Raw genomic sequence first — 24,920 nt, forward strand, 5'->3', positions numbered from 1 at the left:
ACAAAATCTAATACAAAATGACAAATTTGTCTATCTGGCAATCTCTGAAAATATATTAAAGCTTCCTTGTAATGGATGGGTCTAACAGAGCGTAAAGTGGGTAAAATGCAAACCCCTCTAGGAGCAGCATAAAAAGGGCAAAAGAGAAAAAAGTGCAAAGTACTCTGGGTTGATCTAGAATCACAGGGACAAAGAGGTAAATCCCTTTTCCAAAAACATGGTTCAGGAAACGCTACTTTAAAATGAATTAAATTAAGTCTAAAAAGTGTTAAAAAAGAAAGTATCTTAAAACTGGAAAACCAGGTCAGATAAGGTTCAAGGCATGGGGCTGTCACAACCTGAGAATAGGAATCAAAGGATTTTAATTTCAGAGAACTGTAAAATCTCAGGTCTGATATGTACTCGGAGTAAGTAGCCTTCAGAACGGACCTAGAATTTATAGTTAATAGGTGAGGTTCATCAAACATATATCTAAGACCTAAATTCTCAAAAGAGTTTCGTAGAAACATAAGCCAGGGGATCCTATTTGAATTTTCCAATTGTAAGCATTCGGAAATACAATCTTGGACCAATTTTGCCATTGGGTTTAGCCAACATCTAATCCAAAGCAATAATGGCGCCAAAAAAACCCTATCCTCCAAAAAACACTGACCAAGTTCTTCGTGGCAGATGATATTTGCAGTACATTTTGGAACCAACAGTAATCTTCGCAAAAATGTATTTTCGACCCTCTGGAGAGATGGTACCTTTACACAGCCCCAGACGCCTGCTCCGTAGAGCACAGCTGCGGTACACTTAGAATTATACAGAGTTTTCATCTGTGCAGGGGGTCTATGGCCTAATTTATTAGAGAAGCGAAAGATCGCTTCGGTGTTCCTTATCAGCTGTTGGAGCTTAAAATTAATATGAGTCTTCCAGGACAGAGAGGAACTCAAATACATGCCTAGGTAACAAAAATCTTTGACCTTAATAAGAGAATGCCCTCCCATAGTAAATTGTTTGGATTTTGTGTTACGTGGGCCACAGGTCATGACAAAAGTCTTGGGGTAATTGACCTTCAAATCGAGGCTCGACATAAACTCATAAAATATGTCCAATAAGCCCTGTAAGCCATTTGCAGTACGAGCAATTAAAACTGCATCATCCGCATATACAGCATTACAGAAGATATGGTGTTGGACTACTGCAAAGGTCTGGCTGATGTGGTTCGCTCTTTCTCTGAGCAGGTGGAGGCCACCCCACTGCCGCCGATCCATGACTCAGGACACAATCTGAGGGCCGGTGACTGGGTTGTGGTCCAGAAACAGGTGAGGTAAACGTGTTTGGAGCCTCGATGGAAAGGACCTTTCCTGGTAGTTCTGACAACTGCCACAGCTGTGAAATGTGCTGGAGTTCCGTACTGGATCCACACCAGCTACACAAAGAAAGTGGCATGTCCTCTGGACAATGAAGGGGAGTTGGTGGGAGTACCAATAACAATAGGACCAGTCTCAGGCCCGGAAGGAGAACAAAGGGGAACTGAGACCGGAACTGAGACCGGAACTGAGACCGTTGAGGACGGTTCAGTCACTCATGTGAGAGACGAAGGAGAAGACTTCCAGGAGGGTGACGGAGAGCCTATCTCAGTTGTGGTAGCAGGATAGCCTAGACTGAGGAGGGCTTTTGCAGAAGCAGATGATTTTGAGAGACAAACAGAGCAATTGCCAGACCCCGAGGGGGAAGGCATTGAGGTGGAACAAAGTTACTTTGATCTGACTCCTCCAGAACCAGTTACAGGTCTGTCAAGAGAAAACACTATAGAACAAGGAGATGGTTCAAGTTTGACTCTGAAAAGAACATTGACCAAGGGTCCACGGAAAGGAGATTAGTGGCCAGAGACACAAGAAAAGAGAAAGGAAGTGGTTGTTGAAACAACAATTGAAGAAGAAGAAGGTACAACAAGGAGAGAAGATCTAAGTGAAGGAGAATTGAATGGTGATCGAAAGTTGGAAAGAAAGAGAATAGCAAGACACAGATAAGCAGGTCCTGAATGGGCATACACAACTACAAGTGAATGGCAGCAAGAATTTTTGTCTTTTTGTTTTGATAGAGACATTCTGGGTCAATATTTTGACCCTTGAAGGAAGCTGATGAACTGAACTGTTGAAACAATCTGAGAAAATGTTTGAGAAATAGACTGTCAAGAGTAACCGGAAGAGACTTTCATAACCTTATTTGACCTTTTTGAAAATTGATTTTGATAAGCTGCTTACCAATGTTGACAAGGGATCCTGTAAGAAAGACTGAGAGCTGTAAATAACTGCTGGAAGAACATTTTAGTTTTGATTTTTGCTGCAGTTTTTCTAAATTTTCCCTTCTGCTTGCTGATTCTTAACAGATCATGAGTGACATTAGCCAGCAGGGTAGGAAGGATAGGCGCTGCAAATATATGAGCATTGGTTTAGCGATTGTATGTGGATATTGTTTGTGGTATTGATTGAGGGTATGACTGTTCTTGATAATAGAAAAGCCAACCATACTTCTGCTTTGGAGACAACTACTGTACTAACTGCAATAGAGAAGTTTAGGTTAGATGAGAATTACCTGCATGAGGGAACTAATGCAAACTGAGAACTTTCTTTCATTGTCTTCTATCGCTTGTTAAGTGAGCATGTTGAGACAATGGATGCAAAGAATTGTTATATGTGTACGCAGATTCCTTCATCAGTTGAAGAAGGAGTTACTTACCATAGTCTGCCTCTAATATATGGAATAAGTTCTAGTCTGCTACTAACACGATTATATGACCAGGAGTAAATTCAGTATTTCTACTCCAGTTATGATATGTTGTTTTTGATTGTCCCTCTAATTAGCTATTTGAGTAGAAAAGTTAAGGATAATGACATAGTATTAGGTTGGGGTTTCTTTGAACCTACATTAACATTTGGCATAGCTTATGCTCACAGGAATAACCTGAGATGCTTGCTTACACCTTTAGAGAAGAGCTTTCTAGATAACGCAGATGTGTTGAAGGAGAAGTTAGAAAATGGCTTAAAGAAAAGGAATTACAAGAATGATTATCCTTATAGTGCAATTAAAACACAAGGGAAATTAGCTCTAGATGCGCAACACGTAGGGAAACTTTGTATATATAGGCCTAAATCACACATTGATACTTTGTTTGTGGGAACACATGAATGTAGACATGTGTTTTTGTTTCAGAGTAAATGAACATTTATGTTGAATGGTCAGGACCAAGCCATTCCTGGGATATATTACATCTGTGGTCCTAATGCTTATTACCGTCTTCGAGGAGGACGGTATGGGACATGTTATTTGGGAAAAAAAATTCTAAAGATTTTTCAAATGGATAACTTGAAGAAGTTTCCGAAAGTGACTGAAATACGACAAAGGAGAGAGTCTCCTTCTGGTATAGTGGGAGATATATTTGGACCAATAATTCCAATAGTGGGATTTATTCTGAATTTAATAAGGATTAGAAAGTTGTCTAGTATTGTGGATACCATGCTGACAAATTTTTCAGGAGCCCTACTCCTGATAGATACCGAATTAGCTGCCGAAAGAGCTATGACTCTTCAAAATCGCCTTGCTTTAGACATTCTTTTAGCAAAGGAAGGCGGAGTTTGTAGGATGACTAATTCTAGGCATTGATGTTCGATCATTCCTGATAATAGTAAAGAAATTAGAGGCACTTACTAATGTGACTAATGAAAGTGCTGAATCGAAAGAATTGAAAGAACCAGGTGTTTGGGAGAAAGTTGCCAAGGGTTTTGCTTCAGTGGGAAATTGGCTCAGCAACATTTGGAATGGGATCTTATTGAAAATTATACAGGGAATATTCATTCTCATGGTGTCCCGAACTGGAATATGAGGAATATGTAAATTGTGTAAAAGGATTAAACTGAAGAAGTCAGAGAATGATCAGAGGAGGAAAGAAAAGAAAAGGAAAAAGTTGTATAGGGAAAATTTAAAAGGGGAACAAAAGTATGAAGGGAATGAAATGACAGAATTTGAGCTGATGCAAAAATTTGTGAGTGATAGTTTAGTGTGATGACACATTTATTCATCAGAGGAGGGATTGCTAGCGCAGGAGTTTTAGTAAAAATATAAATGAGTATTCATGTATTCTGTGTAATGGATTTGCGTAGAAAATGTATTAACCTAGAAAAATAATACAAGCATTTGAAAATGTGATCATGATGAGTTGCCGCCAATATTCATGAAGTGTACATATTAATGGCTTATTAATATGAAATGTTAAGCATATTTATAATTAATGTTGTAATATGTCCTATTAAGGGTAATGCATTATGAAATTGCTTTATTAATTGAAAGGCATTAACTTAGTAGAGGTCTTGGCCTAGTTGCACAGCCCCATGTCAAGCTGCATTGCTTTTGCATTTAATAAAATGGCTGTTCAGAGAGTTAAACTGTGATTTTCCACTGTACTATTCAAATATGCTTGTAGCAAAAAGCCTTTCTCATGAGAACCGCTTGCTAGAATATGCTGTTCTTGTTAAATGTGCATTATGGCCCTCATTATGACATTGGCGGTAAGTGCTGCTTACCGCCATGCTGACTGCTGCCAACATACTGCGACCGCAGCGGTATACTTCTACGCGTATTATGACCCACACATAGAAATCCGCCACTATACAACACACACACAAGTCCGCCAGCCGAAAGGTCAGTGCTAAAATGGCGGTACCAAAATGCACACAGTTACGCCAACAGAACTACACCCACAGCATTATGACCCACGAATCACCGCAGCGGACGTTCAACCACAGTAAACCATTGGTGGTACATACCGTAGCGCTCAACATACACACACACTAACAAAACAACATCACATTGGACAATTCAAACTACATGCAACTGACACACATACACACACCACACCCACACCACTATAAAACACACATACACATTACCCACAACCCTTTACCACTACAAACAAGTTACAACAGAGAGAGAGAGACACACCAGGAGCACCCACAGAATCAGAGCCACAGAACACCATCACCCATACACCATCCATGCACCTCATGGCACACACCCCAAAACATCACCCCATACAAACTCACACACACCACTCACACTACACCCATGGCACCACAAAGACACCCCAGGTTCTCAGAGGAGGCGCTAAGGGTCATGGTAGAGGAAATCATCTGGGTAGAGCCACAGCTATTCGGATCAAAGGTGAGGCAGATGTCCATTGCAAGGAAGATGGAGCTATGGTGGCGAGTCGTGGACAGGGTCAACGGCGTGGGAGAGCACCCCAGAACAAGGGATGACATCAGGAAGAGGTGGAACGACCTGCGGGGGAAGGTGCATTCCGTGGTTGCAAGACACCAGATAGGTGTACAGAGGACTGGCGGACGACCCCCACCTCCTCTCTCACAACTAACAACATGGGAAGAGCAAGTCTTGGCAATATTGCATCCTGAGGGCCTGGCAGGAGTAGCAGGAGGACTGGACTCTGGTAAGTCAAATCTTTACTGCTTTCACCACCCCCCTACCTGCATGCCATCACAAACTCCCACCCCTAACCTCATCCCCATCACTCCAGCACCATACATATACCCCACCATCACAACCCACCTATCCCAATTCCAAGCCCTGCATGCAACGCTAATGCATGGACACCACTCACAGACCTGCATGGACCCCCATCACCACAGAATGCACACTAGTGACAATCACTTAGCCAACCAAATCACAACTCACACAAGCCAAAGCTGCCTTGGTAATAACAACCATAGAGGGGAACATAGCCATGCACAAGATGTCATATGCAGTAACAATAACACTACATTTACATCCCCACAGGACCCCCACACAACATCACTGGAGAGGAGGTGTCAGCCACATCCAGTCCTCCCCACAAGAGGCCCACAGTGATGACAGCAGCTCTGCACACCTACATTAGGATGACAAATCTGGCCCATCAGGGACCTCTTAACAGTTGGTGACCCAGGCACTGTCCCATACCACCTCAGAGCCTCCCCCTCAGGAAACACCAGCACAGCACCCACCCAGCGGGCCCATCCCTCTGTCCCCAGGACACCTCAATCTCAATCAGCAGTGTGTCCCCCACTACCGGGACCCCAGGCAACCCCACAAACACAAGATGGTCAGTGGCAGTGGGCACAGGGTTCAGGGGACAGAGGCACAGGACAACAGGGATGCTGGGAGGACTGTTGTGCGACAGGGGGAGGACAGGCCCAGAGACCCGACTCTCCACGTGGCATTCAACAACATCCTGGGAGCATACCACCATTCCCAGGAGACCATGGGCCAGATACTGGCGAAGGTGCAGGAGACCCAGCAGCTGCAGGAGGGACAATACCTGGGTATCAGGGAAGAGCTGAGGGTCATCCAAACCACCCGGTCACCATTGCAGGGGTGCTGGCAGATATGGCCAACACCATGAGGGAGGCAGTGGCACACCAACAGGCCCCTGACACTAGCCGCCCCAATGAACAGCCCTCCACCTCCACTGACGCTAGTGGACAGGAGGCCTGCCACAGGAACAACAGGCCACCAGCACCCCTCCCCCTGCAGATGGAGAGCCACCACGCAAAAGGTCCCTGCGATCCAGGCAGAAGCCAGAGAACATTGCCAAGACCCCCGCCAGGAAATAAGACTCCCCTGAATGTCACCCTTGTGTCCCACTCTGTCACCCTGTCCTCCTTGAACTGCCATTGCCCCACTCCATATGCCCATTTGTACAATGCACCTGTGATACCAATAGACTGGACTCTATCCTGGACATTCCTCCACCATCAACCCAGCTCATTGCAATATCCCCTACACTTATTAGCACCTAAAACAACACACTTGGAACTATTACAAGTATGGAGTCTATCAATTGATTGAAATATGTATTTGTTTAACAAGCTGTTAACATAGCAATTCAAATGTACAGTTATAGATACATAGGTATGACCTGTAGTGGGAAGCAGTAAACATACCAGGAGCCAGAGTGGGGCACAGATATCTGAAAATAGAGATACAAAGGGCACAGCAAGTGGCCATAGAAATAGAAAAATCAGGCTGCCATGTAAAATGTCCAACACAAAACTGCAATGGAAGGTGAAGTTACAGTGTCCTACCTGTGTGTCACTAGAAGTACTGTTGAATTATGTTTGATCTGTTGTCCACATCCTCTTCCTCCTCTTCATCACTGTCCACAGGGTCCACCGCTGCCACACCACCATCTCCAGCCTCATCCTCCTGCAGAAAAGGCACATAGAGTCTGAAGGCCAGGTTGTGCAAAATGAAACATGATCTGGCACACTTTCTTGAGTGAGTAGCACAGGGATCCACCTGTCAGATGTAGGCATCGGAATCTGGTCTTCAGGAGGCCAAAGGTGCGCTCAATGATCCTCTTTGTTCGCCCATGTGCCTCATTGTAACGTTCTTCTGCCCTTGTCCTGCCATTCCTCACTGGGGTCAGTAGCCATGAGAGGTTGGGGTAACCAGAGTCACATGTAAATACTGAGGGATACCTTTTAGCAAGACACTCACCCTTAGGGCCAACCCAACACCCATATACCAACAGACACTGGGTGGGGATCATGGGCTCACCTATTAGCACACTCTGTGCCTCTGTATATGGAATGCTGCTATTCCTCAAAAGAAAGGCATCATGCACAGACCCAGGAGACTTTGTATTGACATGGGCGATGCATTGGTCCACCAGGCACACTATCTTCACATTCAGAGAATGAAAACTCTTTCAATTTCTGAACACCTGTTCATTTCTCCAGGGGGGCACAAAGGCAATATGTGTACCATCAATAGCACCAATGATGTTGGGGATATGTCCCATTGCATATAAACTAGCCTTCACTGTGGCCAAATCCTCCTTCTGGGGGAAAACGATGTAGCTGCGCATGTATTTCAACAGGGTAGACAACACTCTGGTCAGCAAGTTTGAGAACATAGGCTATGACCATGGCCACTGTTGCTTGGAAGGATCCACTTGCCAAGAAAAGGAGCAGTGACAGGACCTGCACAAGAGGGGTAATACCAGTGGGGTGGCGGATAGCTGAAATTAGGTCTGGCTCCAATTGGGCACACAGCTCATGGATTGTGGCCCTATCAAGTCTGTAGGTTAGGATAATGTGCCAGTCCTCCATTGTCACCAGGACCAAAAAGGCTCTGTAAACAGGAATATGTCTCCATCTTCTATTTATACACAGGGTTGAATTCTAGGGTGAAAAATGGTAAGCAGATGTTCATATTCAAACATATCCTCAGATTAATATGTCTTGAATTTTTTTACAGAAACAGTATGTGAACGTGTAGGTCCGTTGATGTGCCCATGTCTGCTGTGATGCAGTTAGGTGCCATGGCCAGTTCCCCCCAGAAATGACGGCCGTCTGACCTGTGAGGAGGGACAAGTGGGAATGATGCAATTCCGCTGACGTTGTGCGCCGTTGCGGGAGGCGGTCGATGACCGCCATGCAACATATCATTGGTGATAATTGGGGCCTAAGGGTTCCAGGAGCCAATGGTGATGTACGCTGCGGTGATAGTACACACTGCCGCAGATGTGACCGTCATTTTCTATCCGTTCACTCACTTGCTACATGACCTTCAACACGAGAGGACCTACACTGCAAGTGCTGCTGTGACCTGTGTCTGGAAGCGACCAGGGCTTGAGTGTCTGGGGAAGGGCCCCTGCCTTCACTTCCAAGGAGTTAGAGAGACTACTGGATGGTATCCTACCCCATTACCCTTTACTATATGGTCCTCCAGACAGACAGGTGAGTACACTGTGAGCACGATGCATGGTGCATGAATGTATGGAGTGCTGTGTGTGTAAGCCTCGTGTAGGGCTCGTGGCCAGAGTGCAGCATGTTTGTTGGGCAATGTCTGTGCGTAAGGGGTTGGGAGGTATATGGTGGGCCATGAGTGTAACAGTCCGGACGGTATGACTAATACCTTTTCTTATGCATCTTTTTTCTGCAGGTCAGCACCCATCAGAAAAAGGGTATTTGGCTTGCCCGTCGTACCATGACCCCCCTGATGTTCTGCATCCTGGTGGTGGCCTATCCGGAGTTGCATGGGTGCTTGAAGGCATCACAGCAGCCACAAGGGGGTGAGTGCACGTTCAGAATCATGAAGGTGCACGCGTTGAGGTGTAGCCTGGGAGGGGGATGTGGGTCTTTGGGTGCCCCTAGGCCAGGACGAATATGGCAGGGTAGGTTCCATGATGGGCAGGCTCAGATGCACTCCAACCCCATTAATGCTAGTGGGCATCTACTACTGGGCAGGGTACTGTGGGGTTCAGGTGTGCAGCTAATGGCATTAGGCATTGTACTCAATGGCCTGGTGACTAACATGGTATTGCATGGCCTAGTGCATAGGGCTGTTGCCTGTGAGTTGTGTATGCCAACGGTGGTGGTGTTGCTGGCATTGAAGAAGTGTATCCTCTGTCTCTTCCCCACCCTTTATGTTTTGTCGGCCTGTCCTTGTGTGCATTAGCATCATCTGGCAGAGGAGCTGAGGCACCAGTGGAGGGAGCTGCATTCCACATGGGCCTGGACACCGAATCCACTGACGGTGAGGGCACCAGTGGGACGGCGGGCGAGGGGAGCACCACGACAGAGACAGGAGGGGACAGTTCTGACAGCAACACCTCCTCCGATGGAAGCTCCCTGGTGGTGGTGGACCTCTCTGTGCCCACCCCAACTACAGGTACAGCCGCCACCCCATACCAGCACTACCCTCCCAGCCTCAGCAAGTTTCCCGTGCCCTCTCACCCAGGAGGGTAGGCATCTCCTTTGCCCCATGGAGCTCAGGCCCTGCCCCAGTCAGCCCTGCTGCCCTCAGTGAGGAGGCTATTGACCTCCTGAGATCCCTCTCTGTTGGGCAGTCAACCATACTGAAAGCCATCCAGGGTCTAGCAGGGCATTTGCAACAAACAATTGCATTTCTGGAGGCCATTCACTCTGGTGTGGCGGCCCAAAAGAGATCATTTCAGGCTCTGGCCAACTCACTGATGGCAGCCATTGTCCCTGTCTTTAGCCTTCCACCTCCATCTCCATCTCCCTCTACCCAGTCCCATTCCCCCCAACCTCAGCCAGTCCCAAGCACACCTTCAGACCAGCATGCACCCAAATCAACACACAGAAGGGGCTCAGGAAAACACAAGCACCACACATCATTCCACAGGCACTCACAAAAACACCATCCAGATGCAGACACACCAACATTCAGTGCCTCCACTGTGTCCCCCTCCTTCTTCTCATCCATCTCCCTCCCAGTAGCGTCTACACTCACACCTGCCTACACTACATCCTCAAACACTACCTCCATCACCATCACGCCTATCACTACACGCCCCTCACTGGCAGTCACCACCCACACTTCCATGCACACGTCTCCTGTGTCCTCTCCCACTGTGTCTGTGCCCCCTCCTCCCAAAGTACACAAATTCAAGCACTCAGACACCCAACAGCCATCCATCTCACAACAGCATCCAACCCATGTACCTGTACCCAAACAGACACCTCCTACAACCACTCTCTCTTCCTCCACTCCTAAACCTTCACCCTCTTCCAGCCCCAGTGTCCCTAAAAGGATTTTCCTCTCCACCCATGACCTATTCCCTGCCCCTCCCCCCACCGTCCTTCACTTCGGGCCAAGGTGGGCAGAACCCAGGCCAGCACCTCAGCCACCCAGTCCACGGCCACTGTAGTTTCTGCAGCTACTGCATGTGTGAGAGGCTCCAAGGTGGCACCCGTCAGCACTGCCAGTGTGCCTGCACCATCTGCCAAGGGCAAGAAGGGACCTGCAGCTATCAGGGGCAGGAAGGGAACACATCAGCCAGCAAGGGGAAGGAGGCACCACCATCTGCTAAGGGCAGGAAGAGGACAACAGCTACCAAGGCCAATGCAAAAGAAACGGACGCCACAGGCAGGATGGATCTGGTGCCTGGAGCTGGAGCAGCATCTGGGCAAACAACACCAGCCATGGCACTTCAGCCATCCGAGGCTGCAGGGGAAGGTCTGGAGCCTCCCCCCACCACTGGCAGCACCGCCACCAGCACCACCACTTGCAACGCCACCAGCATCACTGACAGCAGCAGCAGCCCCAGGCTGCAGGGGAAGGGCTGGAGCCTCCCCCCACCAATGGCAGCACCGCCACCTGCCCCTCCACCTGCACCACCGCCAGCACCGCCACCTGCACCACCAGTAGCACCACTGCCAGCAGCAGTAGCCCCAGTGGGCAGTCATCCGAGGCTGCAGGGGAAGGGCTGGAGCCTCCACCCACCACTGACAGCACCACCGCCAGCCCCACAACTGCCATCCACTGAGCAGCCGTCACTGCCGGCGAGCAGTGTGTAGCTGTGACTACATGGGCTGTAGTGCATCCTAGCCCCTGCAACACCTGTAGGTGTGACACCCAGGTGAGAGACTATGACCTTGCACCATCCAGGATCAGCATCACAGGGCACAAGGCCCCCTCCAGAAACAGTGGAAGAATGCATCCACTCACCCCCTCCATGCCAGCATGAAGCACACTGGGCAAAAGGCCCCCTCCAGAACCAGTGGAAGAAGGCATCCACTCACCCCCTCTTTGCCAGGATGAAGCACACTGGGCACAACGCCCCCTCCAGAACCAGTGGAAGAAGGCATCCACTCACCCCCTCCTTGCCAAGATGAAGCACACTTGGCACAAGGCCCCCTCCAGAACCAGTGGGCAAACCACCCACTTGAGAGACTGTGGCCTTGCACTCCCCAGGACCAAGTAGTGGCAAACCACCCATTAGAGAGACTGTGGCTTTGCACTCCCCAGGACCAGGCAGTGGGCGAACCACCGACTTGAGAGACTGTGGCCTTGCACTCCCCAGGACCAAGCAGTGGGCAAACCACCAACTACAGAGACTGTGGCTTTGCACTCCCCAGGACCAAGCAGTGGGTAAACCACCCACTTGAGAGACTGTGGCCTTGCACTCCCCAGGACCAAGCAGTGGGCAAACCACCCACTTGAGAGACTGCGGCTCTGCATTCCCCAGGTAGCCCCCTCCAGGAGTGGCGTTGTACCATCTTCCGGCTGAGTTGTCCCCCATTCCCCGTCCCCCCGAGGTGTCTGTGTGTTTTCGACCTGATGCCCCTGCCGTGTTCTCTCCGTATTGAGGCAGGAGTCAAGTGTGGCCTTGGCCTATGTTTTATGGCTCTGTGGGCCACAGATATTTTGGAGTGGGCATTTTCCCTCCATTTACATATATTGTGCATACCGTTTTGTGCTTTAAGGACGTATTTGTCTAAATTTTTAATATTACACTCACTTTAATCAATTCTTTTTGTCCTTGCGTTATTTCTGAGGGTTATGGGGTGTATATGTAATGTTGTTGCATCTGTTTGTGTGTATGGTGTTGGGGGTGGGGGTGTTGCGTGTTGTGTGAGTATGTGTCACTCTCTTTTTCATCCCCCCCTCCCTTGTGTGCTAGGTGCGGTACTCACTGTGGTCGTCTTCGCCGCCGTTCATGTTCCTGGTGTAGGAGGAGGTAGACCAGCATTGGGAATATGTGCAATTCGGGCACCATGGCGTTGTGGTTCGTCCTTGAGTGGCGAGAGGTGAGTCGTTTCCTTTCTGTGTACTGTTTCTACCATGCTTTTGATGGCTTTGGTACCGCCCCGGAAAAGGTGGTGGATTGGTGTGTCATAATACAGTGAGCTGTACATTGTCTTCCACCTGGCTCTTGGCGGTTACCGCTGCAGTGCTTGTTGCTACCGCTGTGGCGGTCGCAGTGTTAAAGTGGCTGTATGCTTTGGCAGTGTCTGCCGTTGTCAAAATTACATTTTTCTTACCGCTGGCCTGTTGGCGGCATTATCGCCGCTTCATCACGGACCGCCAGGGTTGTAATGAGGGCCTATGTGTGTAATGACTGACTTTCTTAGGAAAAGAACAATAGAGACACTGACTGGAGTATAAGCTGCAACAATCTTTTTACCTGACAAGTCGGACGATGAGAACATTACAGAAGAGACGAGTCAGTGACATATGAACGGAGTACTAGTAGAAATTACAGAGTTCATGTTTTAGTTTTATTGGACAAAGTGTGAACATGCGATCCCTTGACCAATAGGGACTTGGGAAGTAGTTTTAGGAAATTTAACTTAACAGGACTGCACTGATGGAAGACAACACATTTGCCCATTTTCTTCTTGCTGAAAGGCCATTACTTCCTTGAGTGTTTTGACAAGAGACGTACTTAACTTTATTGCTTTAAGACTTCAGCCCTCATTGCAACCCTGGCGGATGGCGGTAAAATGGAGAACTGGCTGACTGTACATTTCCCAATATTACGACATTGGCAGTTAGGTAAAACTCTGTCCGCCACGGCAGTAACAGACGCCGGGCTAGAGACTTCAGTGTCCAGCCAAGCGGCCATCACTAGCCCAGCGGCAGGATTATGACTCCGCCTACCGCCATGGTTTTCTTGGCTTCCTTACCACCACAAAAACCATAGCAGTAGGCACTATCAGTGACAGGGAATTGCTTCCCTGTCACTGATGGGGGTCTTCCATGCCCCCTTCCCCCTCCCCAGGTTTCCCCCCACTTCCCCTCACACTCCAGACCCCCCAACATACACGCACCTTCACGCACCATCGAATCACGCATATACACACTCATAACCACATCCATCCACCCATGCATACATCCATTCACACACACATCCACACACACACTTACATACATACATGCACACACGCATTCACACAACACAACATACATGCCCATACAACATACACGCACTCACACATCCATACTTGCACACTCGCATCCACGCACACACAAATACACACACACACACACCCACACACACACAACACCCCCACCCCTCTCCCCTGTCCGAGAACCCAACTTACCTGATTTCAGGAGGTCCTCCGGTAGGAGACAGGACGGGGCGCTGCATGAGTCATGATACGGTCTGCGGCAGTCCACTGGCCGCAGCCGGAATTCCACCATCCTTCTGGCAGAATTCTGGCTACGGTCATAATTTGGCAGACGGGCGGTAGCTGGGACAACGGTATTTTCGCGGCCGTTGCTGCGGCTATAGGTGGTTTTTACAGCCAATGTTATAATGATTGCCTTTGTGTTTTCTGTACTTTGATGCTGAATTCTGATGCCTTGCTGACTGGACTGATGTCGTGATGATGAAGACTATCTTAGCTTGCCAATCCAATTAAGGAGAGGTATACTTTTACCCATGTGATTTGTTATGCCTATTTGATGTCTTTTCTTTGCTGAATCTAAATGTATGTGATATCATTTGCGCAATTATTCTTGTTATTGATTTGCACAGTAACTTTAGAAAATGTAGTAGTTCAAGCTTTGATTAGATTGTGTTTCTTTGGCAGGTTTGGACAGCCAGTGATGTTTCTGTTATGTGTATCATTTGATTTTGAGATTATTTTACATACATTAGCATTGTTAATATAGGAAAATAAACATTTTAACTTTTACTAAAATGTGTGGTTATTCATGACCTTTCAAGTCATGGTGTGTGACAATTACTGACTCCATTGATTACAAATACTATTGATTAGCATTGATTATTGATTTTACTGATTGATTATTGATTATTTATCTGCCTGTACTTGATCTATGGTGGGAACATCTTAATTGCGAGTCAAAAGGTTCATCGACCTATTTGCGTCCCCTTAGATGCAACCATCAGTTCATCAATATATTACACTAAGGCAGACTGAAATGGCATGTTTAAAGTCTCTAAGTTCTTCTTCAAAATCTGATAAAAAATGGATGGTGATTCTGAAAACCTCTGTGGAGTATTGTGCCATGAATATACATGGTTGCCTAACCTGAATGAGAAAAGTAATTGGCTATCCTCATGTGAAGGCACCGAGAAGAAAGCCTGCAACAAGTCAATAACAGAAAAGCACTCTGCTTCATATGGAACTTGGAATAAAATTACTGCTGGATTTGGCACCAAGGGACAACAGGATACCACAATTTTGTTTACCATTCTCAATTTCTGAACTCGGCGATATTTCCCACTTGACTTTCACAATCCCATAATTGGAGAATTACAAGAGCTACCTTCATGTCTTTTAGAACTCCCTGCTCGACAAAGTCTGTAATTACTGGGGTAATTCCTTTAATTACTTCTGGAGTCATGTTATACTGTGGCATTCTTGGAAAAACTGCATTTGGCTTTACTTTCACTTTGACTGGTTCAACATCTTTTATGAGTCCAATATCTTTACCCAAGAGATCCCAAACTCTCGACATTAGCGTGTCTTATAATCCATCAGGCATGTCTTTGATTGTCATGACAGGAAATAATGTAATGAGTGCATACATCTCATCAGTTTAGCCCGGAAGTCTCATCATCACTATTAGTTTGAAATGCGATCCCTTCATGAGTACATGTGATGGAGCATTTTAATGTGCATAGTAAGTCTCTTCTTAACAGACTCACAGGACTCGAAACAAAGACAACGAATTGGTGCAGATTCTCAAATATTCCTATTTTTACTGGAATGAGCTCTGTTATGGGGTTTGTCAAACACTGATTTTGCGACTCCTAAAACTTTAACTGTCCTTCCAGAAAGGGGCACATTAGGGACTTCAACAGATCTGACAGTGGAACAAGTTGCTCCAGTGTCAACCAGGAATGAAACATCATGACCCATAACACTTGCATTTACATAGGACCATGCTGATAAACTTTCGGTGAGGCAGCCAACACACATTCTTCCTTTTCTGAATTCTCATCCACAGATTTTTTATTTTATTTCATCATCACTGAAATCTATCAATGGGTTTTGTGTGATTAACTGATTTTGATTTGTATTTGCTCTATCATTCACGTTCTGCTGAGGAACAAATTACCTGTTGCGGTGCCATCAGAGCTTGTGGAATCCGCATTTTTTGCGGGGCTTGGATATGCTTTTGGGAAAATTTTATTTGTTGTTGGGTAATTTGCATGTGGACTGCTCCAATAGGAACATTCATGTTTTGATTTTGGGGCCTTTGAACTCTTTGATTTTGAAATTGACTGTTGCCAGCCTTCTGCGCAACACCACCGCCTTGCCCAAATTATTTACATCATTATAGGGACCCTTCCATTTCCAATGTCTGACATTGCCGAACACCTGACAAGGAAGCATTTTCTTCATGTTTTGAACATCAGCCACATATACTTTTGGGTCTACTCGAAGTCCACAAGCTCTACCTCTGAGCTGAGGCAACATATTTCTCTGGTGTTGTGTTCCCTGCATTCCTCCTACATTCACCATTCCTTGCAATCCCTGCATATCCGCTGCTTGGGTAGATTTGATTTGCATCACCATTGCCTTTTCCCTTAGTCTTTTCTGCTTCAACTCAATTTCATCACTACAGTATTTTATGTAATGCAATACTTCATCAACAGGTTTTCCCAGCCAGAAAATCAAACGATTCTGAATCATGTTGCTAATTTCAGGTTTCAAACCTTGAACAAATCTGAACACAAAATTAATCCTGTCTCTTGGTTCAATAATTTCTGTGCCACTATATTGCTTGAACACCAGTAACAATCTCTCATAATAAGCATCAACAGACTCCTTTGTCTCCTGAGCTGTCCTGTCAATAATTTGCCAATCAACATCTCTGGGGGAAATGTTAGTTTGCAAAAATTCAATCACCTTGTGATAGCTTTTCATCTCCTCTTCAGATGGTGCACCTCTTACTGCATCCCTTCGGGTCTGACCAATAAACACTCCTCTTACACTAAACCCACAAATCTGCTGGAACCACAATCTCAAATAAAGTGTTCAAATCTTTCCACAGGTGCTTTGCAAGCTTGACAAAACTCTCTGTTTTTTGGTACCATTCCACTGGCTTTTTTCTCAACTTTGAGTAATCGTTTGTAAATTTGAATATGTTACTTCCACTCATCGGGACATAAACAAAGTTCCCTCCTGGAAATTCTCTCATTGGCATCATGTTTACAACTCCCTCAGCCTGCTTTACATTACTTAAAGATTCAGTCAGCTTTTTCTTCTGTCCTCTCTTCTTTGCCCATCTGCGTTCTCATTTATCTAATGCTCCTCATGTTTGAATGCTCTGGATTAGTATGAAGTTTCATTCCAGGTGATCTCCTATTTGCAATGTCTCTCTTTGCAATGCTTTCTTCCTCTTTCCATTATCTTGCTGTGTAAACTGTGGAATACTACATGGAGCTCTCATAGCCTGCTCTGGAGCCGTCACAGATGATCCCATTGAGCATGGAGAACATGTCACATCAGTCAATTGACCTACACTATCATGTGTTCGGTTCAAACCAAAATGAGTCATAGGGGTCATGGCTGGCTCAGTAGTGCTCAGATTCTCAATTTCTGCATTATTTCCAAAAGGTGAATTAATTGCTGATACTGGATTTGGAACCTGGGACTACTATCATTATTACCCTTTTGTTATTATTGACCTATTGTTACCAGAACTGTCAATGCATCTAATCCTGACAAATTAGTTTGACTTGGTGGAATTATCAGTTCTTTACCTTGGCAAGATTTGTCTGATTTGGGGCAACATTCTGTAGTGTTATTACTGGGGAATACATAGGCATTGTCCGTCTCTGGTTCTCAATTTGTGCATCTGTCTGTGCATTAGGTGTGGATTCGAATTGAGTCGTTCCTGAATTATGAATTGGCTGTGGCATAACTGGAACTGTGATATTTTGGCTGTATTAATGATTGGAACTGTCAGATAAACAGCTGGCACCTGTGCAACATTATCAGTAGGTATGTTTGGAGTCATCTGAACCTGGCTTTGTGTAACTGGAGCTGTGACAATATTCAGAGCTACATTCTGATTTACTAATTCAACTGCATTGTACAGTGGGGGACAAATCTGCAACAGCTGGATTATAAATTCATCCTCTGAATCACTTTCCAAGTCAGCTACCTTTTTATTTTCCCCTAACTTCTGTTCTATATCTTCCTCAGAATTATTTTTGGCTTTAGATTGAGCACTTCCATCACCTTCCTGTATAACTGCTGGGAATAACTTCACTGCATGTAAAGTATCTGCTCTTCACATCCTCTGTTCCTCATTCCATATAGCTTCTGCTAATGTCTTTTCTGCTTCTCTCATTCTCCTTTCGCATTTCTAAGCCTTTTTCTGCCTCACAAATAATTCACAAATTGCAAGTATTTCAAATTGTGCAGGTCTAGAAGGGGTTTTGACTCATGCACACCCTCCTCAGATTCTCTAATACTCTTAAATTAAAAGTTCCATAACAGGGAAAAGGTAAGGGACCTTCCTTCTCAGTTACTTTACACCATTAATGTATTCAAAGACATGATGAAATGCCTCTTTTCTCTATTACCTCAAATGCTGGAGTACCCTCAGGTAGAGTAGGCTCACCCTCTCTAACTGGAATACAAACTTTCCTCCAAGGGCTCTCCTTAAAAATTTGAAAAACATAATTTTTTTACAAATTTAATTTACAAATTAAAATTCTACGAAACCAGGAAGTAATTTTCAATCCCAAAATCTCTTTCACAAGCTGTTCTTAACCTATAGCAGGGCTGTTTTGTCCACCAATCCATGCACATTTTTTTCTTACCAACCAACCTGTTCAAGCGCGGATTAAGTGACGTCACACTCACTTCACTCAGCAGCTGTGACTCACTTCAGAGCTGTCTCATACACCTTCCACATAAATATCTAAATGCAAATATTCCAAGCACAAGAAACAAACCTCTCTGTTAACTATGGGCAGGACTCAAATGCTTTTAAAGCTGTACAGAATTTTCGACTGTGGCCTTTTGTACAAAGCGTTACTCTTCTGACTATGGCTTTCTCATGAATGAAAGTAACATTTGACCTGCAAACCTCACTTCGGTCGATACAGATCCTCTCTGTGCACTCAGGATTCACCTAATACCAACCAGCAACTCACACACTCAAGGGAAATCTGCTGGCATTGTCGACAGCGCTCAATTGACCAACACCTCACTGCAGACGATAAATTAACCAAGTGTCTCTATACAGCTGTGCAATACTCCAGGCCTCGTAGGACCCATCAACAACAACAACCACATGGACAATTTTTGGCGCAAGATTCACTTGAAGTATGCCAACTCCCTATTCTCTTACTTGGAGTATGCAAACCCCCTACTCATTTACCTGGAGTATGCATACTCCCTACTTACTTCATGCACTAAACTTCACTGCAATTTAGCCAAAAGCAGTGCAAATATAAACCTTTCTCAAAACACATACTGTACACCTGTGACACAAGGTGAAATTTCATCAACCCCTACACTACACCAAGAACAACTCACAATGTGGGCAAATTCTGACTCTCCTCCTTATAAAACAAAACCATCCTCTGCTACCAAAAACTGCTGAAACGCTCACGGAGATCCTCTTCCCCCATAAGGTTCAGAAACCACAGGCACACTGGTGATCCACCATACCCTATCCCACCTTCAAAAGACAACTGGATCTTTGGACTTAGTGAGGAGTTAGTAGACATATTCATTCAATCACAAATTAGTAACCAGAAATCATAAATAATTATGGACACCTTGAATAATGTAAACACTAAATCAAACTCCAAACTGAATGAAGTTTCAAAGCTTTATTAAAATCCCAAAATCAAGGTAACATATAGGGTGTGCAAAACTAAGTTATAGAGATACTTGAAGACCATTGGCTGGCCAAAACATCTAAAAAGATTCACGTCCTCATTACGACCCGGGTGGTCTTAAGACCATCAGGATTGTGGTGGCTGTCGGACCGCCACCAGTGTGGCAGTCTGGCAGCCACATTATGACCATGGCGGTCGTGCCACCATTGGACCCCAGCATCGCCAGATCATGGAGCCTCCTTGGAGCCTCTCACACCTGCTTTAGCTGCAGAAACCACTGTGGACTGAGTGGCTGAGGTGCTGGGCTGGGTCCTGGCCAACCTGGCCCGAAGTGAAGGACGGAGGAGGGGCAGGGAATAGGTCAATGGTGGCAAGGAAAAGCTTCTTAGGGACACTGGAGCGGGAAGAGGGTGAAGGTTTTGGAGCAGAGGAAGAGGGAGTGGTTGTAGGAGGTGTCTGTCTGCTGTGTTTGGGTGCAGGTGCATGGGCTGGATGCTGTTGTGAGGTGAATGACTGTTGGGTATCTGAGTGCTTGCGTTTGTGTACTTTGGGAGGAGGGGGCACAGACACAGGGGATGTGTACATGGATGTGGGGCTGGTGAATGCCAGTGAGGGGCGTGTTGTGATAGGTATGCTGGTGATAGAGGTAGTGGATGAGGATGTAGTGTATCCAGGTGTGAGTGGAGACACTACTGGGAGGGAGGTGGAAGACGAGGAGGAGGGGGACACCGTGGAGGCAGTGGATGTTGGTGTGTTTGCATCTGGATGGTGCTTGTGTGAGTGCCTGTGGGATAAAGTGTGGTGGTTGTGTTTGCCTGAGCCACTTCTGTGTGTTTATTTGGGTGCATGTAGGTCTGAAGGTGTGCTTGGCATAGGCTGGGGTTGAGGGGATTGGGACTGGGTAGAGGAAGTTAGAGGGAGGAGGCTTGAGACAGGGACAATGGCTGCCATCAGTGAGTTGGCAAGAGCCTGGAATGCTCTCTGTTGGGCCGCCACGCCAGAGTGAATGCCCTCCAGGTATGCATTTGTTTGCTGCAAATGCCCCGCTAGACCCTGTATGGCATTCAATATGGTTGACTGCCCAACAGAAAGGGATCTCAGGAGGTCAATAGCCTCCTCACTGAGAGCAGCAGGGCTGACTGGGGCAGGCCCCGAGGTGCCTGGGGCAAAGGAGATGCCCACCCTCCTGGGTGAGTGGGCACGGGAAACATACTTAGGGGCTGCTGGGAGGGCGCTGCTGGTACCGGGGTGGAGGCTGTACCTGTAATTGGGGTGGCCACAGAGGTGTCCGCCACCGCCAGGGATCTTCCATCGGAGGAGGAGTCGCTGTCGGAACTGCCTCCTCCGTCCCACAGGTGCCCTCACTGTTGGTGGATTTGGCTTTCAGGCCCATGTTGGATGCAGCTCCTTTCGTCACCGGTGCCTCTGCTCCTCCGCCAGATGATGCTGATGCACACAAGGACAGGGTGACAAAACAAAAAGAGGGGGAGGGCAGAGGATACACTTGGTCAAAGCCAGCACTAACACTACTGTTGGCGTACACAACTCATAGGGAACATCCCAATGCACTAGGCCATGCACTACCAGTTACAATGTTCGCACCAGCCCATGGGGTACAAAGCCTAACGCCATTAGCTGCACACCTGAAACCCACAGGACCCTGCCCAGTAGTAGATGCCCACTAACATAATTGGGGTTGGATCTGCATCTGAGCTTGGTGTGTGTGAGGGTGTTTGGGGTGATATGTTGGGTTGTGTGCTGTGAGGTGCCTGGATGGTGTATGGGTGATGGTGTTTTGTGGCTCTGATTCAGCGGGTGCTCCTGACTTGTCTCTCTCTCAGTTGTCAAATTCTTTGAGTCGTAAAGGGTTGTGGGTAGTGTGTGTTTTACATTGGTGTGGGTGTGAGGGTGTGGTGTGTGTATGCGTGTCAGTTGTGTGTATTTTGAATTGCCCAATGTGGTGTTGTTTTGTATGTGTGTGTATTTTGAGCACGGCGTTCTGTACCACCAATGGTTTACTGCGGTTAAATGTCTGCTGCGGTGATTCATGGGTCATGATGCTGTGGGCCTATTTCTGTTGGCGTAACGGTGTGGGTTTTGATACCACCATTTTATCACTGTCCTTTGGTGTGGCGGACTTGTGTGTGTATCTGTATAGTGGCGGATTTCTATGTGTGTGTCATAATACTCATAGCAGTATACTGCCGCAATCGCGGTATGTTGGCAGCAGTCAGCATGGCAGTAAGCAGCACTTACTGCCAATGTCATAATGAGGGCTTTAGAGGGAGACAGGAGGTGGAAGATGACAGCAGCACACTTTGCCAGACATCAGCAGACTCTGACAGACAGTAGAAGACTCTCTCAAAGTTCCAAAGTTCCTCGCTAGTTAGAAATATCCTTTGGCCTTTTGATTGGTCGTTTATCTCTGCACATCTTATGCAGAAGGTTCAGCATCCATTGGTTGCCGCTGACACCATCAAGTTTGCAACTATTCTGCGGATTTCCTCAGAAAAACGTGCTTAGTCATTTCAATGATTCCATACAGTTCTGACAAAATATTACATTTTCTTGTTGGTTGTTACTACAGGATGGGCTAAACCTTTCTTATACGAAATGTTCTGCCTTGTTCAACAGCTAGAACAAATATTGTTCCATGCTTAACATCGAAACAAGTTCTTCACCTTCAATAGAATACGGCATTCTACATCAAGTCATAAACCTAGGCAAATTAGTTGATTGCAAACATTATTTACAACATTTTACAAACAGTTTTAAACTTGCATTCATTATTCTGCACACATGTAACTCACGTCAGTAAAATCCATTTAAAACAATATAAGTGCGATGAATTCATGTTCATTTACTACTTGATACTTTAAATATACTTAATTTCTACTATTTCTTTTAATGATAATACATTTCAAAGTTAATTCTATTTCATTTCATGTTAAAAAGTAATGTGAAGTACGCATGGAGGCCACATTGTCCATCCTGATTTCTCTGTTAGGGTTCTAACGTCGCAGGTTGTAAATCACCATATGCTAACTTCTACCCCATGAAAGTATTAGTAAAAATTGATCTCTACCAAAGTGCACAAGTTCTCCTTTCGACCCAGTCATGTCTGCCAGGATCCCTGTTGGGGGGCGTTATCAGTCTTTTGTGTGAGGACAGGCCACTGGCCTTTGAAGTGGAAGATAGAGTCCCTCCCTGCCCAGGGACATCTATCTGTATGCGGATAAATGCAGATGCAGCTGTGTCCTGTGTTTACAGCTGACTGGGTCGAATGCACAAGGGGAGCTGTCAAACAGCACAGACCAGACATGGATTGGAGACAGACTGTAAGACAAAGATGGCAGTATGTGCAGAGAAATGCCTACTTTCTAGAAGTGGCATTTCTGAAATAGTAATGTAGAATCCAACTTCACCAGAAAGGAGGATTTCCCACTACCATTCCAACCATGCCAAACATGACAAGTCTGTTCCTCCCTTATCAGAAATTACCACCTAAAAACATATAAGTGAATCTCTAATGATGGTCTATGACAGAAGCAGGCTTCACAGCAGTGAAAATGACGTTGGGAGTTTTTCATTACCAGGAAATGTAAAACCTATAAGAACATGTCCTATCCTTCACTTACATAGCAGCCTGCCCTATGGGTTATCTAGGGCCTTACCTTACATAAGTAACATTACAGGTTACTTATGTGGAAGACAAGGGGAAATTAAGGCTTGGCAAGTAATTTTAAATGCCAAGTCGAAGTGACAGTGAAACAGCATACACAGGCCTAGCATTGCCAGTCCTGAGACATGGTTGGGGGGCTACTTATGTGGAAGGAACAACCAGTGCTGCAGGCCTACTAGTAGCATTTAATTTGAAGGACCTGGGAGCATCCTGTGCACTTTACTAGGGACTTGCAGGTAAAATAAATATGCCAAAAGGGTATGAGCCAATGTTACCATGTTTAGGGGCAAGAGCACAAGCACTTTAGCACTTGTCAGCAGTGGTAGAGTGTGTAGAGCCCTAAAACTAGCAAAAATGAGATCAGAAAATGGGGGGAGGCGGACAAAAAGTTGGGGAAAGGCTACTCCAAGGCTGTCACAGATCTATTTTTCCTAATTATGTTCATTATTTTTTCAATTCAGCAATTAGTTCTATATGAAAACCATTGATGAACAGCATCTTTAACAACTTATTGAATTTCGATTTTATGTACTTTTCCAAAATGTAAACATTTAATGGTTTACCAATGGGTTTCACATCAGTTTCAGTCACAAACTGGAATTAAGTACACACCATACAAAATAATAAAATACATTTTCCACCACTTAAAATTAGGGTGAAATATTTTTTTTACAACTCTGTCTGTTGCTGAATGTTATGAATATGGTAACTTAGCATAGCATTTCTCCTGTTGATACCATTCTTAATAATATATATACTTTCTTGCACAGCATATTTTCCTGTTTCTGTTTTTAAAACAATTCATAATTTCCAATATTTTCTCTGTCCCCTTCAAGAAAAACCTCAAACCTTAGGTAGCTTTAGAATCTCAAACATGCCGGGGAAAAAGACGCAAAATGGCCTGGGTATATTTTGTGTATAGAATAAGTTAAGAAGACATACCTGCACGTAACAGGTTAATTCATACCAGCGCCTAGGCACCGCATAAATTCTATAAAGCAAAGTTAGCTGAGGCTGAAAACAGTTGGCACTGTGAAGTAATGTAACATATAAAGGCCAATCATATATAGTTTGTCCTTTTGTTCAGGCGATATATCTGAGATCAATCAGTTTTTACTACTAATGTACCTTTCCAACACATCTTGTCTTAACTTTAAGCACATGTCTATAAGTCCAATTTACATTTTGAAAAAGATGATGTTCCTTTGATGGATTTTTGATACCTCTGACAGTTGGGTTGGATATGTAATCTTTTCAGATGAGACATATGTTGAAAATCGTATCCTAAAAAAGATATACTTTTACCATCCAACAGATAAATGAACGCCTATTTTCGAAAGGAAAAACCCTCATGAAAGTGATATAGCACAATACAGAGGTTGTGCTTTTGGTTTAAGAGATTACTGTGAATTCTCTCGCATTTTTTACTTCTGAATTGGACTACTCTACCCTGCCTCTCTTCATTCAATGTCTTCCTGATATAATGGCATGTATTTTTTCTACCTCATTTGTTTCTTCTTTCATTTCTTTTATCTAGGTTACTGTCTTTGCTCACTTACCTTATTTAGGTTTGTTCATTTCCAGGTCTCTGCTTGCAGCCATTTACAT

The sequence above is a fragment of the Pleurodeles waltl genome, chromosome 11, assembly GCF_031143425.1.
Source record: "Pleurodeles waltl isolate 20211129_DDA chromosome 11, aPleWal1.hap1.20221129, whole genome shotgun sequence".
NCBI lineage: Eukaryota > Metazoa > Chordata > Amphibia > Caudata > Salamandridae > Pleurodeles > Pleurodeles waltl.